Raw genomic sequence first — 18245 nt, 5'->3', positions numbered from 1 at the left:
ATACCTCAATAGTGAAGTATGGACATTGAAACTTTAAAGACGAGTGACCTTTGAAAGTAATGAAGCTTGAAGTCTTGATGTCATTTAAACTTGAGAGCTTTTTGAGATCTTGAGTTTGAACTTGAAATCTTCTTGAGATCTTGAGTTTGAACTTGAAAGCTTCTTGAATCTAGACGAACAATTTCACTTTCTCGAGTCTTAACTTATGAACAGTGCTTGTTAATCAAAGCTGATCTTGAGTAGAGCTTTATTCTTCATATATGCAAGCTTCATAGTAGTGTCTTTGGCACCACAAATTTGACAACACAAAGGGCTATAAACTATGGCACTTACAATCTCCCCCTTTGTCAAATTAGTGACAAAACGCACTTTCAAGATATGTTACATAACACAGAATATCTGAATAAAGAATCATGCACCAGTTGTTATCAACCGGCATCCTGCAGACTTGTAAATCAATACACTTCTGCTCACACCTCGGCACATACTCCCCCTGAGTAACATACTCATAAAACACCATACAATACAATCTCCCTCCTCATGACAACATCCATATCCATATACATATCTATAACATATCCATACTCCCCCTTTTTCTCACAATAGGACAAAGGAAACACAAAATAGATAGCTGAGGAGAAATAATCAATGAGGAATATGAGAGGTAACTAGTTAAGATATGAGAACATAGCATAAGCAACACACATAATTCATAGACTGAGCTAAGTTAAAGAGAGTGACAAACTCAAAAACTAGTTAGGAGTAATAAAGTTATTACATACCAGTAATATTAAAAATACTAATCTGACCCAGATAAAGGAGCAGGAATGGAAGGATCAAGTTGATGCATGCCTTTGTTCAAGCACCTAAGATATTTGTGCATATATTTGAACTGTAACTCATGGGCAACAGACATGTTTTCCATCTTAACATTTAGATTCTCAACTTTATCTTCCAATGCACTCAAACGTGCATCAAATGAAGAAGGCTCGTAATCTAGATCATCTGTAGAATCGGACTCAAGTTCTTCAAAAATATCATCCATGTTAATATCATCAGGAGGAAGATCACCAGCTTCTTCCTCATGTTTAGCACTACCAACACCATCACCTTAGCCAGGAAGGAAATCCAGCTTCATCTTGTTGATATTGGAATTGTTAAATATCAGATGATGGATAGGGGCCTCTCCAACCGGCACATTGACTGACATAAGTGTAGCCAACACAGTCATCAAATATCCAAACGGAATGTCACTGTGACTAGGATGAAGTCGAAACTAAATGATGAAGTGACAAATCAAGGATGGTAAACAAATGTTAACACCTCTGACAACAAAATGAAGAATACGAACAATGAAGGACATCAATTTAGATTTATTACCCGACTGAGGATACAAATTAGACACAAAGATTTTGTGAAGAACTCTGTATTTGGGTAACAAATATTTTGAAGGAAGCGCATTCCCTTTATGCGTTCATTGTACATCCAAATTGCATAAGTCCTTAGTCAACATACGTTTTTCAGTGACAGAGGGTTTATCAGATAAAGTATGAATGGGAATACCCTCATCATTCACTGGAATATCCATAAGGGCTGAAATCAAATGACGATCAACTTCAAATGGCCCTTCTCTTATAGAGATAGAAAAAGTTAAATTTTTCAGTGAGAAAGCACATATGCGTGCAAACATGGATTGGACAATGGACTAGTATGTTGGCCCACCCCAAAGCAATAAGTTATTCCAACCTATAGATTGGAGCATAGGAAAAATATCAAAAGGAGCAACATGATTAATATCTACTGGATGCTCAACAATGACATTACGCAATCTCATGTCCTGAACATAAGATGGATCGTCCTCAGGAGCCCTAAGATGATGCTTAGTGATAAGGGTTGATCTGGAAGAGGAAGATGGACCACTGGACGTTGATTTTCTTCCTTTAGAAGCTATATGCAACAAAGATTTTAAGAATATAGAGAGTTGCAAAGGATTGAGAAAAGGGTTTTCTTAAATCAGATTTTTTAAAAGAAAAACCCCAAATCTCAACTAAATTCGAAATAGACAACTCCAAGAGAGAAATATAAGTAATCTAGACACAAATCTACAAGCAAAATGCAAATGGAACACTAACCTTGAAGATTTTGGAAGATGGGTTCGACTAGTCGTGTGTCAGCTCATTGGAGAGTGAAGTTGAAATGAAGAAGAAAGTGATTTCCCCCAAATTTTAAGTGAATCCACACAATTCACGACTAGTCGTGGGTATACATGACCAGTCATAGCACGACTGGTCGTGGATACTCACGACTGGTTGAGTACATGCCAAAAAATCTGATTTTTACTTATTTTTCAAGATTTGAAAACTAAACTAGCAAATATATACAATATGATACAAATAGGAATAATTAATCATTTTAAAATGCACATGCTGAGATCAAATTTCATTTTGTTAAACCTGCTTTTGTCGAGCGGTTTAGTGAAAATATCAGCACGTTGATTCTCCGTAGGGATATATTCCAAAGATATAACCTTTTCTTGAACTAATTCCCAAATATAATGAAATCTAATATCAATGTGCTTTGTACGAGAATGCTGAATTGGATTTTTCAAAATATTTATGGTACTGGAATTATCACAATATAATAACATAGAATCCTGTTTAATTTCGTAATCACTTAGCATACGTTTCATCTAAACAAGCTGTGTACATGCATTACCAGCTGCGATATATTTAGCTTCAGTTGTTGAAAGTGATATAGAACTTTGTTTCTTGCTAAACCAAGAAACTAAACAGTTTTTGATATAAAAACAACCACCACTAGTTGATTTTCGATCATCAAGATTACCAGCCCAGTCAGCATCTGAGTACCCAGCTAATTAAACACTAGTCTCATGTGGATACTAGAAATTGAGATTAACAGTACTTGCGACATATCGTATAATCCGCTTGACAACAGTCAAGTGCGATTCTTTAAGTTCAGACTAATATCTAGTGCAAATACCAACACTTAGAGCGATATCGGGTCTACTAGCAGTTAAATACAATAGACTACCGATCATACTCCGATATAGTTTCGGATCCACATTTTTACCTACAGAATCTTTTGAGAGTTTCAAGGTTGTACTCATAGGAGTATCAAAGTTCTTACCATTCTCAAATCCAAATCTCTTAATCAAGTTCATAGCATATTTAGATTGAGAAATGAACATTCCATCGGGTTTTTGTTTTGCTTGCAACCCGAGGAAATAATTTAATTCCCCAACCAAACTCATTTTAAACTGAGATTTCATCAAATCTGCAAACTAAATAGTCATGTCAGTATAGGTAGATCCATAAATGATATCATCAACATAGATTTGTACTAATAAGATGTGATCTTTATGATTTTTAATAAACAGAATTTTATCAACACATCCCATTTGAAAATTATGGCTTAATAGAAACTTTGTTAGTTTCACGTACCATGCACTAGGAGCTTGTTTTAAACCGTAGAGTGCCTTTTTAAGACGATACACATGATCAACATTTTTGGAGTCATTAAAACCCATTGGTTGTTCAACATAAACTTCCTCATGCAGATCGCCATTTAAAAATGCACTTTTCACATCCATTTGGTAAATCTTAAATTTTCTAAAACACGCAATGTATATAAAGAGTCTGATTGATTCAAGACGTGCTACTTGTGCAAAGGTTTCATCATAGTCAATACCTTCAATTTAAGTGTAACCTTATACCACTAGCCTAGCCTTATTTCTAATTATATTACCAAGTTCGTCAGACTTATTTTTGAAAATCCATTTGGTTCTAATGATTTGTTTATCTTTAAGTCTAGGTATGAGATACCAAACATCATTTCTCACAAATTGGTTAAGTTCTTCTTGCATTGCAACAATCCAGTTTTCATTAGCAAGAGCTTCTTTTACGTTAGATGGTTCTATCTGGGATGTAAAACATACATAATTACATATATCATCAATTTGTCTATGGGTATGAACATCAGTGAGAGAGTTTCTAAGAATCTGTGTGGTTGGATGATATTTAACAATCCTTAGTTCAGAATCAGTCTAATTAGACGAAGTATCAGGTTTATCAATTACAAGAACTTCATCATTATCTGAACTTGAGACAGGTGTGATTAAGTGATCATTAATGACCACATTAATGGACTCTTGAATCACACCGGTCCTTTTGTTTAGAACCGTATAAGCTCGACTGTTTAAAGAATATCCTAAAAAGATCCCTTCATCACTCTTCATATCAAACTTTTTCAGATTTTCACGATCTCGTAAAATATAGCACTTGCTGCCAAAAACTCGAAAGTATTTGACAGTAGGCTTTTTATCGAACCACATTTCGTAAGCCGTTTTATTATTACCTTTACTAGTGTAAACTCGGTTAATATATAGCAAGCTGTATTGACTGCTTCAGGCCAAAGATTCTTATAGAGCTTCATACTGTTCAACATGACATTAGCCATTTCTTGAAGCACTCTATTTTTCCTTTCAACTATACCATTTTGTTGTGGAGTTTTGGGCGCTGAGAATTCATGTAATATTCCTTGGTCGCTATAGAACTTCTCAAAACCACTATTCTCAAATTCAGATCCATGATCACTAAGAATCTTACTGACTTAAGAACCTTTTATACTTCTTCAAAGGTTTCTGATTTATCCCTTAAGAAGACTACCTATATATATCTGGTAAAGTCATCTACAATTACCAAGATATATCTTTTGCCACCTCGACTTTTCGTCCTGGCAGGTCCTACTAGGTCCATATGGAGAAGCTCGAGTAGTCTTGATGTGGTATCAGAATTCACCTTTTTCAGTGAGTTTCTTATTTGTTTGCCAATCTGGCAATCACCACATATTTTATCTAATTTTTGTAGTTTGGGTAAACCTATTATAAGTTCCTGTTTGCTTAATCTATATAGATTTCGGTAGTGTACATGTCCAAGACTTTGTGCCATAAGTCAATCTCGTCTGTATGGACCATGTAACACGATTGATTAGATGAGCTGGATTCGCTAACAATATAGCAGTTTTCAGACGTTCTACGTCCAGTTAATATTTTTGAACCCTTGTTGTTTAGAATCTCACAGCTTTTATTAGAAAACCGTACACTATGGTTATTGTCACATACTTGAGATATGCTAAGCAAGTTATGTTTTAGACCTTCAACATATAAAACATTTTTAAACAAAGGAAGGTTATGGAGTTGAATAGTACCTTGACCCATAATCTTGCAGTTGCTGCCATCACCAAATGTGACTAAACTATCAGTCATGTCTTTGAGATCGGTAAATAAACATTTATCACCAATCATATGCCTTGAGCATCCACTGTCTAGGTACCACTTTGAATGGCTTGTAGCTTTGAAAGCAGTGTGAGTAACCAAGCAGGCAACTTTAGGAACCCCATTTCAGAACTATTTTGGGTTTAGGAGTATAGTTGGTCTTCTTCTAACTGATGTTGTAAGAATGACCCACTGAGTTAGATTTTAAGAGCTCCTTGAGTAAATCTACTATCTTTTCAGCAAGAGGGTTTCAATTCTGATTTTTAAAGTTGACATGGCTGCTCTTAGGTTTTTGAAAAGTTTTTGTATTTTTAGAAAAACCTTGATAAGTACTTTTCCCTTTTGAGTTCGAGGACTCTCCTTTCACAAACTTAGGAGGAGTATACTTTTGATTAGGAGGTATATGCTTATCATCGCCACTTTTTCTTGATCCGGATAATAGTTTTTCTAACTTTGGATCTCCTTGGGCATACCTCCATGTATCCTTTAAACTTAGAAGAGAAGATACTTCATTTTAAGTATCTCATTTTTAGATTTCAGATTTTCAATCAGCGAGGTTTTGAATTCTAAATCACATTTTGATTTTTTAAAACAATCTGAAATTTGGGATTTTTCTAGAACAAGTGATTCAAAACATTCTTTGAGTTTAAAAAACTTTTCTTTTGAAGTTTAAGTTTGACAGCAAGTTTACAACTTTCCTTGTATAGGGCATTGTAAGCATCTTGAAGATCATCTTCATTTTCATAATCACTATTTAGATTTTCTTCGCTAGTCAAATTATCATGATCTGAAAAAGTGAATTTGGCTAGAGACGTAAGGGCTTTAACTTCACTGCCCGACTCGGTTTCAGAATCTTCTGATTCAGAAGAAGCTTTAGAATCAGATGATTCATCCCAAGTAGTCAACATACCCTTTCTTTTCATTTTGTCCTTTTTAGGACATTTGTTTGCTAAGTGCCCATACTTTTGGCAGCTGTAACATTGACTATCTTTCAAAGACTTCCAACTTATAGATCTAGGTTTAGATCTTTTCTTATCATTTGATTTTTGAAAATCTACCCTTTTCTTGCTTTTGAAAATCTTATAAAATTTCTTCGCTAAAAAAGCCAAATTGTCTTCAGAATTTTCTAAATCTGATTTTTCTTGAGAAATACCTTTAGGAGATTTGAGAGCAATAGATTTACTTTTAGGAGCTTTAAAGTTTAACTCATATGTTTGTAAAGAACCAACTAGTTCTTCTACCTTCATATTATCCGTATCATGAAGTTTCTGGATTGTGGTTACCTTAGAGTTGAACCGTTCAGGAAGTGAGCATAGTATCTTTGCACACACTTTACTTTCTGGGATTTTATCACCAAGACCCCACATTGAGTTCACAATGTCATTTAATCTAGTGTAAAAGTTCATAAACATTTCATTTTCCTCCATATGAATTTCTTCAAATTTGGTTGTGAGGAGTTGGACTTTAGATTTTTTGACAATTGTAGTACCTTTGTGTGTCATTTCTAATATATCTTAGGCTTGCTTTGCAGTATCACAGGATATGATTCTTCTAAACTCATTTGGTGATAGTGTGCAAGTGATTGCATTTAGTGCTTTTGCATTGGCATTGCTCTCATTTTTTTGAATGGTGGTCCATGAGAAATATGGTGTTACTCTCATTGATTTTGAACCATCAATACTAGTCACTTCAGTGGTAGGTGGGTTCCATTCAGTCACTGTGGCTTGCCACACACTCTCATCCATTGATTTGAGGAAGATCCTCATCCTGGCTTTCCAATTGGCATAATTGGAGCCATCAAAGGGTGGAGGCCCAGTGACTGATAGACTATCAAAATTTGAAATCTTATATATAGCTTAGATAGTTAGTTCAAGAATTAAATCCAAATAAAAAGCAATAAGAGTGAGCTATTAGGCTCTGATACCACTTGAAATGGCCAAGCTATATATCCTAGAGGGGGAGGGGTAAATAGGACTATGCCAAATTAAAAATAAATACTGCGGAATATGAAACAAAGAATAGATAACACTATATACCAATCACAGTATAGGAATGGAAAGCAACCTAAAATAGAGAAATTTAAACAAAAACTGTTCTAAGGACAACCTTACACCCAAAACCAAAGTTTATGAAAGGACAACCTTATTTCTAGAACAAATAGAGAAACTGAAGCTCAATGTAATAAAGAGATAGTAAAAATATAATGCTAAAATGTAAATTTAAATTATTACAACATTCCCCACTGAGCTTGAAATGAAATGATTACAACATTCACATTCACATATACATTCCACAATTTTGAATGATAAAAGATAGGAAATATAAATCATACATCCACAACATAAAAAATTATAGTGGTTCGCCTATGTGTTCACCAACTGTTAAACAACAGCCACACAGAATGCTACTCCGCTCCTAATATCCTCACAAAGGGGATATTAACGTTCACCATCAAATAGGTTTTCACAGGTTCACCCAAAACCTTCACAATTGTGTCTTTTTTAAAGGGCTTACACAATTCAAAAACCCTCACTTCTGAGTTTTCTGGCTCTCCTCAGATAACCGACAACTTTGAGATTTTTCTGGCTTAACATCAGATAAAACCAAACAATGTAAATTACACAAATTATAAAATACCTGATTTTCTCCTTCATTGTAGCAGCCCAAAAGAACCAAGTCAGAGTAGAGATTTGAATGTCAAAGTTCAATGTCCAATCCTCACTTTATAATGGTTCTAGGTTCTAATAGATTTTAAATTAAAACAAAAGGGCTAGCTCTAATTGATTTTAATTCCAGAAAAAAGGAAAACAACAATTCCTCTTTTCAGATTAGATTGGAATGCAAGAAAAAAAATCAATTAAGAAAGCTAAAGAAAGAGAATATTAAATATGCACACTTAGCTTAAATGGAGCACCGACTTATCTCTCAAAAGATCGAATTAAATTAACTCGAATTGCTTGTTTTGCTCTGAGATTCGTGCTCTATTTATAGGTAAAGAAATCACTTCTTCGACTGGCCTAAGGACCTCTACGATTGGTCGTAGAACCAGCAGATATTTGAAAATTCAGGCGCGATAAGATTTGGCAGTTTCACGACTGGTCGTAGGTCTCCTTCGACTGGTCGTAGGATCCCTTCGACTGGTCGTAGGTGACCGAATTTCAACGTTGTTCTTTGAGTTGTAGGTCTACATCTAGTTGAAGATGCAGTCGACACTATTCCTATGATTGGTCGAACAGTCCCTAGGACTAGTCGAAGCCTAACATAAATTTTTTAATTTTTTTAACAAACTTACGACTGATCCAGGAATTTCTTAGACAGGTCGAAGCTGTGCTAGGACTAGTCGAACAAAGTCCAGGACTTGTCTTAGAACAGACCAAACTCACTTATATAAAATATATGAATTATGTATTCAAAATGGCCTACTCTAAAGGTCAACCTAAGGTCAGTCATACCTCAATAGTGAAGTAAGGACATTGAAACTTTAGAGACGAGTGACCTTCGAAAGTAATGGAGCTTGAAGTCTTGATGTCGTTTAAACTTGAGAGCTTTTTGAGATCTTGAGTTTAAACTTGAAAGCTTCTTGAGATCTTGATTTTGAACTTGAAAGCTTCTTGAATCTAGACGAACAATCTCACTTTCTTGAGTCTTGACTTATGAACAGTGCTTGTTAATCAAAGCTGATCTTGAGTAGAGCTTTGTTCTTCATATATGAAAGCTTCATAGTAGTGTCTTTGGCACCACAAATTTGACAACAGAAAGGGCTATAAACTATGGCACTTACATATATCATGTCACCATTGTCCCCTGGAGTGATGAAAATTCGCTTCACATCAATCATCTTGGACCCACTTTTAAAATTCTCCATAGCATTCTCGGGTCCAATGTATATCCACGTGATGTAATGGGTAATCATCTTCCTCCCTTTGTGCTAAATGTTCTTTATGATGTGTATCAAGAAATTCAAGTATGCCTTCCAATGCTGCTTCTCAAGTAGCTAATTCGTGTAATCCAAGGTGATCATTGGGATATAGTACCCTTTCCTGCACTTATATATAAACTCGCTCATTATGTGGGCCTCCCTGCCTCATCCGACGTCGTTCATCCAGAGGCATGGTTTGATAGTGACGCAGCCCAGTAGGCTTAACAGTTATGTCTCTCTACATCTCTTCCCGCAAATAGTGCTCCCATGCAGTCGGCTGCCCAACATGCTCAACCTTCATATCCTCCTACTCCTTGGGGATCCAATTGAACGCCACTGCTTAGTCCAGAGTCTATCACAAATCACCAAGCTCATCACTTAGAACGTCACCTACTTAACGGGACGACTGGTATGAAGGAACGTCTTTATAACTGTGAAAGATGCCTCACTGCGATTGAAGAAAAAGTCGATGTCCTTGAGAAAACAAGCCAGCAAGTAGTGGACTTGCTCATGCATGGTGAGCCTGATGGACGTTAAGTGTCAACTGAGAAATCTAGTGTTGCTGTGGTCTACACTATGTTGTTTTTTGTGTGCTCATATTTGAGCCAAATTGGATAGTTTTTGTTATTTTAAACAGAATGATACTCTGCTATCAATCCTGGGCAATATATATATATATATATATATTAAATATATATTAAATATTGGGCTATGGCTAATTACATCTAATATATCTTACTGCCATATTTTACAATTCCCTGTTCTCCCTGGTTTATCTAGTTTCTATCAACTATGCGTGTTATGCTTGCTCGTTATTTTCAGATTACCTGATATTCACTGCTCTTCTTGTCCTAATAAGCATATATGTTTTCTGAAATGAGATGATCTTGTTCATCTATCTACTATGCTTTTACTCCCTGATTTTTGGTTCTCCCATATTATCTACACTTCAGTCAATATCAACTATTACGTTATCCTTTGCCAATGACTGACAAAAATGGGGAGAACAAATCCACATTCCGAAGGTAAATTGTGTGTATCTGTTTGTTGATGGTGGTGCATATGTTAGGGGGAGCAGTTGTAAGGAAACATGGGGAGATTGCTGCTAGGGGGAGCAGCTACTGATGTGGATATGGGCAAACTAGATAAAATTATAAAATTGTGTAAAGTTCATGTACACATAATTTAGGGTGTTAATCTAGACATTGTTCTAGGGTGTTTTGGTGTTTTGTCACGTAATTGACAAAGGGGGAGATTGAAAGTGACCTGGTTTGTCAATTAGGGTGTGCGTTGAGTTAGCTAGGCAGAAGAGCCCTATAGGAAGATTGATCAAGCAACTACCTCATTTGGATGTGTTCCCAAACTCGTCACAGGTAAATCTTAGCCTTACATCCATGTCTCAACACATCAGGTAATTAAAACCCTTAAAAATTGGTTAGAACACCCTAAGGGATTATGGTTAGAAAATTTTTTCAAACTCAGAAAAATCTTTTAGTTTTCTACCTTTGTCGATTTATCGACAAGTGGTTCGATAAAATCGAACCTTGTTGTTGATGTCCTCGAAGCTCACTCGATATTATCGAAATGAGGACATAAGATGTCCATCAACCACAAAGATATCTAGATGGAATTATCGATGTATCGATAGAGGGTTCGATATCATCAAAATTTGAATCTCGAGTCCATTGAGTAGACTTGATAAAATTGACATTAGGTCTATTGTGTCCAAAGTTCTGCTAAGGCAAACCATGTAATCTTCGATATATCGAAGAGCTTCTCGATATCCTCAGAATTCAAATCTTGATGATATCGGAAGACCTTCGATGATATCAGATTAAGACACATTTACATCTAACAAGTTTTTTAGGATATTTTTCTCGAATCGAGGGTCACTCGATAAAATCGATATTTAAATATCGATCAGATCGAGGCATGGTCGATGTCATCGAAAGTGGACATAAACTATCTAGCAAACTTATAGGAAAATTTCATGGAATTATCGATGAATTGACACTGCCCACGATATCATCGATATTCAAATTTCGATGATATCGAGTGAAGCTCGATCATATATGTTCCTGAAAAACCTTCAAAGTCAAGTCTCTCACATTTTCAAATGTTGAGAAATTGAACCTCGTGTCGATAAAATCAGAGTTCGAAATCCAATGACATCGATGCATGTTCGATTTTCTCGACTAACTGACAAGAGGTTTCAAAAGTGTTTGACATTTGAGTTCATGTCATCGAGCGGTCGGTCGATGCTATTGAGAGTATACACTCGATGATATCGACCCTTCCCGATGATATCGAACTCTGAAAAAAAGGTGACCATTTTATATCCGTTGGAACCTTTTGCCTATTTAATGAGAGCTTGCCCTTGGTTGTTGACAGAGAAATTATAGAAGGCTTTTGTGTGTTTAACCCTAGATCATATACCTTAAGCCTATTTCTCTCATGGGAGTTCATCCTCCAATCCACCCTCGTCATTGACATTCAATAGAGTAAATTGGGGAATGAACTTCCTCATTCAAGGATCCTACAGCTACCACCTTAATGGTAGATCATTAAGCTGGGATGCCTTGAATGCATAGATGATTGGAATCGCTCTATCTCCCTTATAAAAAAATATTTAATAGAGTAAGATTCCATTATAACCTTGACCCAACCCGTCGCCATATATTGGTACATCTTCTGAGTTGCAGTTCGAGGGAGCAAAAGATTCTTTGTCATCAAAGGAGGAGATCTTCAAAAATGCGCTAAACGGGGCTCGTCTACTTATCTATAAGTCATTAAAGTCCAGAGGACCCTTGTGATAATTCCTTCTTAGGATTAGGTCAAAGGTGTTTCTCACCCCTTGCAAGTCCTTGTAGGAGGCCTCCGGCGGGAGTGTACGTGGGGGTGCTTTGTGTTGACCCTTGCTCTATGGAGAGCATAAACCTTTAGGTCCTTGTGAAGGTCCTTAGCCAGTGTGGCCTAAAATTTGGGTGCTTTGTGTTGACCCTTGCTCCGTGGAAAGCATAAACCTTTAGGTCCTTGTGAAGGTCCTTAGCTAGTGTGGCCTAAAAGTCGGGTGCTATGTGTTGACCCTTGCTCATGGGAGCATAAACAGTGTTGTGTAGACACATTGTGTCAGCTTAAGTGTAGGTTGCACTGGTTTGAGGTGAACCTAATTTAAAACCTCCGATATGAAGTGAACATATTGTGAAACCTCCTTAGTGAGATCCGGTACACTCAAGGGTTGAGTGCGTTTGTCGGAAGTGGAGTAGACAAGTAGTCGAACCACTATAAAAATGATTGTGCTTGAGATTTCTATTGTATTCCATTACTTATGTGATTTCCTTAAATACTTTCATACTTGATTAACTGAGATCACACCTCACACACACAGTCATATTCATCATAAACTGACGTGTTATTTACCTCTCAAATAGTTTTATGATTGGATCCTCTACCAAGCTTAGAAGCTAATAGAGTTACTCTTTCGTAATCCTAATGTATGCTTACTTTTATGATTAGAGTGATAGGATTTTAAATTGTCATAAAATATTAAAAAGTCCTATTCACCCCCCTCTAAGACATTGGCATCTTCCTGCTTCAGCTAATGTAGTCATTACCGCAATTTCAGTACCTCTACCGTCTAACCTCAAGGCACCGAAGCATGACCTAAAACCTTTACCCTCTGATTTGAAATGTGTTTATTTAAATCAAAATGAGACATACCCAGTGGTGATTTCTTCCCACCTCGAGCAAGAATAGGAGAGTATGCTCATCTATACTCTCATTGAACATAAGGGAGCCATTGGATGGTCAATTGTGGACCTCAAGGGAATTGACCTTTTGATTTATACTCACCGCATTTATCTAGGGGATAATGCGAGACCTCCTAGCAACCATAATGTAGATTAAATCCAAACATGAAGGAAGTGGTTAAATTCAAGGTACTTAAACTATTGGATGAGGGTATCATATACCCGATATCCGATAGTTAATGGGTGAGTCGAACTTAAGTGGTTCGCAAGAAGTCCGGAATCACCATCGTAGAAAATGCCAATAATGAACTCATGCCAACTAGAGTTACTACTAGTTGGAGAATGTGCATTGACTATAAGAAGTTGAATATCATCATGAGGAAGTCCACATCCCTATGCCCTTCATCGATCAAATTTTGGAAAGGCTAGTTGGTCATTCCTCTTACTATTTCCTTGATAGGTATTCGGGATACAAGTAGATAGAGATAGCCCTTAAAGACTAGGAAAAGTGTAACACCCCATACTTTTCATACTCGGGTGTTATCATTATAACCTAATTAGCAGGCTTGTGTGGGAACACACATAACTCACCTTGCTAACCACCTTTTCATTAGTCATAATTTGATCATTGTGACCATCTAAATTTAGGCTAGAACAACCTACGACAAAACTGTAAGGTCTAAAGTCAATCCACCTTGGATTGACCCTTGATTGTTTATGGTAAGGTTGCTATAGCACCCCAAACCTTTCTTTACTTGGATACCACCATGGGAACCAAATTCAAGATAGAGACAAACTTGATTTGACCAGGGTTTGACCCCTTAAGATTAGGAAACACACTGTTAATTTGGTTCACCAGACCCTGAACCTTAGAAACCCTACTCCTAATAGCCAGGTTATGGCATAACTCTGAGAAATGCCCAGTTAGACAATGTGGAGCACCCCAGATCGATGTCAAGGTTTGGATCAATAGATTCACCATCCATTAGGTTTAAAATGTCCCGTTGTACGGCCATCATCCAAAAAAAATCGAAATTCGCTAATTAGGAGTTCATGTGGCATGGCCCACATAACAGTTAAACAATAAGCATCCTAATCATTGAAGCAAATCCCTAGGACCCTTTTAACCACTGACATTCAGATTTGAAATTATCCGACCATTAGACTAATGGAAATCCACTGTCAAAAATTGAAAGTTAAGAGTATGGCCCACCTGAGCTTTGTACCCACCTGATCTTCAGTTAAAGTCTATACTAAGGCCCATCAAGTGGAATGGACGGAGTGGATTTCCCACAAACATCACTGTGGAGCCCACCATAGGGGTGTGACGATGTAATGACCTGGAAAATTTCGTGCTAAGACCCGAGTACTACCTCAAATTCTTTAGAAGTTATGTGTGAGTAATTTAGCGCTAAACTCGATTGCTTGTGAAATTAGCATCAATCACTTTAAATTTGATCTACAGGACTGAAAACCTATAGAATCGTTAGCGCTATGTTACTCTGAAATTTGGGATTTAACGTTAAATCCAGTTGCTCTCGGAAATATTTGGAATCTTTGGATCGGACCTGAATCGTGCGTCGAAAGTCCGATAGCGATGATCTTAGGCAGTTATGGTCACCTTGTTGGGCTTGATCATCACCTTAGAAATCAAGTCCAGATGATGTCCTAGGTCGATTTATTTGAGTCCAGAGTAAAGAGTGTGAGAACGGTGAGAAATTAAATAAGATTTTATGAAATCTGAGTCGTGTCACTTGCGCGACGATTTTAAGCAATCTGACCGTTGGATTCTGACCCAATTTCTCCCTCGGATCAGGGAAGATGGCCCAGGCATGTTGTAGTGCTTGTGGACCTGATCGAGTTTCGGTGACCATTGAATTGAGATTAGTCCTCCACGGCTGATCTGTAAATCCAATCGGTACAAAAACTCAGTCTGACCTAGATCCATGGTCAATGAGCTTAAGTCCGACCGCACATGGAAAAAGGACCACTGGAAGTGCTCCGTTGGATCGAGAGAGGCCTAATTTGGTTATAACCTAAGTTACCTTGGCCCTGGGGCTATTTTCATCAATATTAGGCCTATATAAAGACCTTAAAACCCTCACTCTCTATTCCATATGAATTTCCTAAACCTTAGCTAAGAGAGAGAGAAGAAAACAGAGAGAAAGTGAGAGAGAAGTTGGTGAATCATTTGAGATTCTTTCTTGTTGCGCTGCATCCCTTAAACCGTTACTTCTGAATCATTATTCCGGCGATTCTAAGTTCATTCTTGGGTAAGTTAATCGAACCCTAATCTGTTTTAGAGCTTAGAATAGTCTATATGTTGATGTAAGTCATTTCTATTCATGCCTTAGGTTATCTAGTCGCCGTTGACGAAGACATATCGTCTAAATCAGTTCTGTGCATTCTTTCTGGTTTAAGGTGCAGACTATATTCATATAAGTTATGGTTTTCAAGGCTTTCAATGTCAGATAATGGTTTATTATTGTTGTGGGTGTAATTTCACATGCCAAATATGATGTTTATATTGCGTTCCTGATATATATGAGTTATGTTGAGATTTGTGTATTCTGTGTATGTAGAAAGTATCATATACATACGAAATACGAACATGTGTTTGCCATGATTAATTGTCGTATACTTGTGCTAGTTGTATGTGTGTCAACTCCTTGGCAAAAGGAATTATCCAAATGCGTGTTATCACTAACATATGTCGTATATGTTAGAATATGTAGTCTAAGTGTTTGTAGAAATGTTTGAATGATCTAATGTATAATATATTATCCTATTTACGGGCGTTGAGAAGAGATTCTCAACTCTCCTATTGGTGTGTATGATTTCCTACATTCAATTTACATTCTCTGTTATTTAAGTTCAAGCACTACTTATGCTGAAATCCATGTTAAGTTGATATTCTTTAAATGCTCACATATTGTATGATTTGAATTGTTGTTCCATTACTGTTCTAAATGGTTGTTATGAATATCTGTTGTAGTTGAATATGTTTGGGACTATGAAATAGTCCAGGAAATCGGTAACAGACTTTGAGTTCATGGCCGAGATTGCTTTCGCCACGAGGGACGTGTTTGACGAACCTGAGTCGTATTAGGGTTGTCGGCAGTGGTTTGGCCACACGGAGTGTTTGCACACTCTATGTCATTCAAATCAACATGCGCTCGTGCTAGTCGAGTTCATCAAGTAACCCGATTGTCCCGGTGTATGTTCACCATGTATGGACGCTATCGTTTGAATATAGGGTACTAAACTTACCGATGAAATCTCGTTAACCGTTGTACCTTGATCCACTAAGACTCATGAGCCGGGCATGGTGGTATGGGACACCGTGGTCGAACTGTCAGCATATGCTGGGGTGACGAGCCTCCCCGTAGTGACCAGTGAGCACACCAGACTCGTAAGCCGATTATGGTGGTATGGGACACTATATTCGCGCTGTCGGCTTACATTGATTGGTGATGAGCCCTTTGTAGTGACCTCGAGCATACCTTGATACTGCATTAAGGCAACGAGCCTTAGAGTAGTAACTAAGGTATAATAGGCATACATTGATTGGTGACGAGCCCTTTGTAGCGACCTAGAACCATATGATCGTATGAGATTGCCCAGGACTGACGACCCTAGAATGGATCGCTGTTTGGGAATTGATATGAGGAAGGTACCTTAGCTTCCCAAATCATGCTATATGAAAAGGACTAATAACAACTTGGTAATCATGTTCATATACTGCATTGCATGTGCATAGGAGTTGTTGGCACTGCAGGAGGTTGTCATACATAACGTAAGATGAAGACGCTGAGGGAGTGTAGGCGAGGGCATGCATCATTTCTTCATACATCCTTACATTAACAAGAGTACTTTAAACGTGTTTAATTGTATTGCCTTATCATTATTGCTTGATTGATTTGATAACATGTTAACTTTTACCGTATAGTTCCACACTCCCACATTCTGGGACGGTGTTTCAACACCAACCAGACTCTGTCTTAGATGCAGATGTTGATGCGACCCCTGAGGTAGAGCAGGAGTACGAGGATGATGAGGACGTGTTTTCTATTATGCAGTTCTCAGGCAGGTTCATGTGAGTCGTGTCCTGATCGACGGGGATTCTGGATTTTCTTATGGCATAGATAATTTTATTTTGATACTTGTATTTTGAAGTTAAATACTTGTAATTATGACCTGGCAGAGCATACATATCACAGGGACTTGCACATGTACACATATATTTCTTTAAGTCTTCCGCTTGCGTTTTTCACTTATCCCTGGATTATGTTACAGTTTGGCTTAATCTATTCCATGTTTTATGCACTCATACAGACAACATACATCCATCATTAATTATGTTGCATAAGTGATGTTTTGAAACTTGGGAGCTGAGTTATGCTCGACCCCCGAATTTCAGGGTGTTACAAATGAACTCCTAAAGAAGGAAAGGTCTTTCCTCCTTTTACGTTCCCTCAAGCGTCCGTTTTGAGTGGACGAGTGGTTGCTTGATCAATGGCCCACCATATGAGGTCACGTGCAGAATCTGAACCATCCATCTGATCCAGCGGGTGGAGTTGACCAAAACTCGAACAAAACCGCACGTGTGGGACCCCTTACATCCACACAACGATGTGCACAATTGGACAGTGTGTGGAAGATATGTGTTTCTAGCACTGTTAAAACGGACTATTTGTGATCAATTCAAGACACCTTAATCCAATCCAAACGATTCATATCATCTAAGAGGAGGGGCTGACCAAATCCATGTCGTCTGTACACACCCATGCACACATTCATGTACTCAAACTCGAGCTTAAACACAGCCTCATGTGGTTGTTTCCAAAAATGGAAACTATTTTCAAGGATGGTGATCTGTGTGAGGCCGAATTCGCCCATCCTAGCCATCCCTCTAGTGAAGCATTCTCACCCGTCCATTCTACCTACGCGGTTTAGGTTTTTTGAGTAAAACCAGCAGTTGGTTTTCTTTGTACTAGTGGTATTTGGGGTTATGGTAAAACTAAGCATTCGAGCCATCCATTTTCATCCAACAACTGAAAGATAACCTAGGGTATGCTTAAGACAAGCGAGGATTGCATAACACCTCATCTCCTTGCCATTCTTACGGCTGTGGGAGAAAACGATCGCCATCTTCTTCCTTCAAAACTGTAAGTTTTATAGTTTCTATCCCTGTTTGTTGTCAAATTTATAGTGCCAAAATCACTATTATACTCTGTTATATATAACTTGCATAAGTGAAGCTCTCTCATAAACAACCTAAGCT

This window comes from Magnolia sinica, chromosome 6 (genome assembly GCF_029962835.1).
Source record: "Magnolia sinica isolate HGM2019 chromosome 6, MsV1, whole genome shotgun sequence".
In the NCBI taxonomy this organism is placed as follows: Eukaryota; Viridiplantae; Streptophyta; class Magnoliopsida; order Magnoliales; family Magnoliaceae; genus Magnolia; species Magnolia sinica.
Note: the sequence above shows the minus strand (reverse complement) of the source record.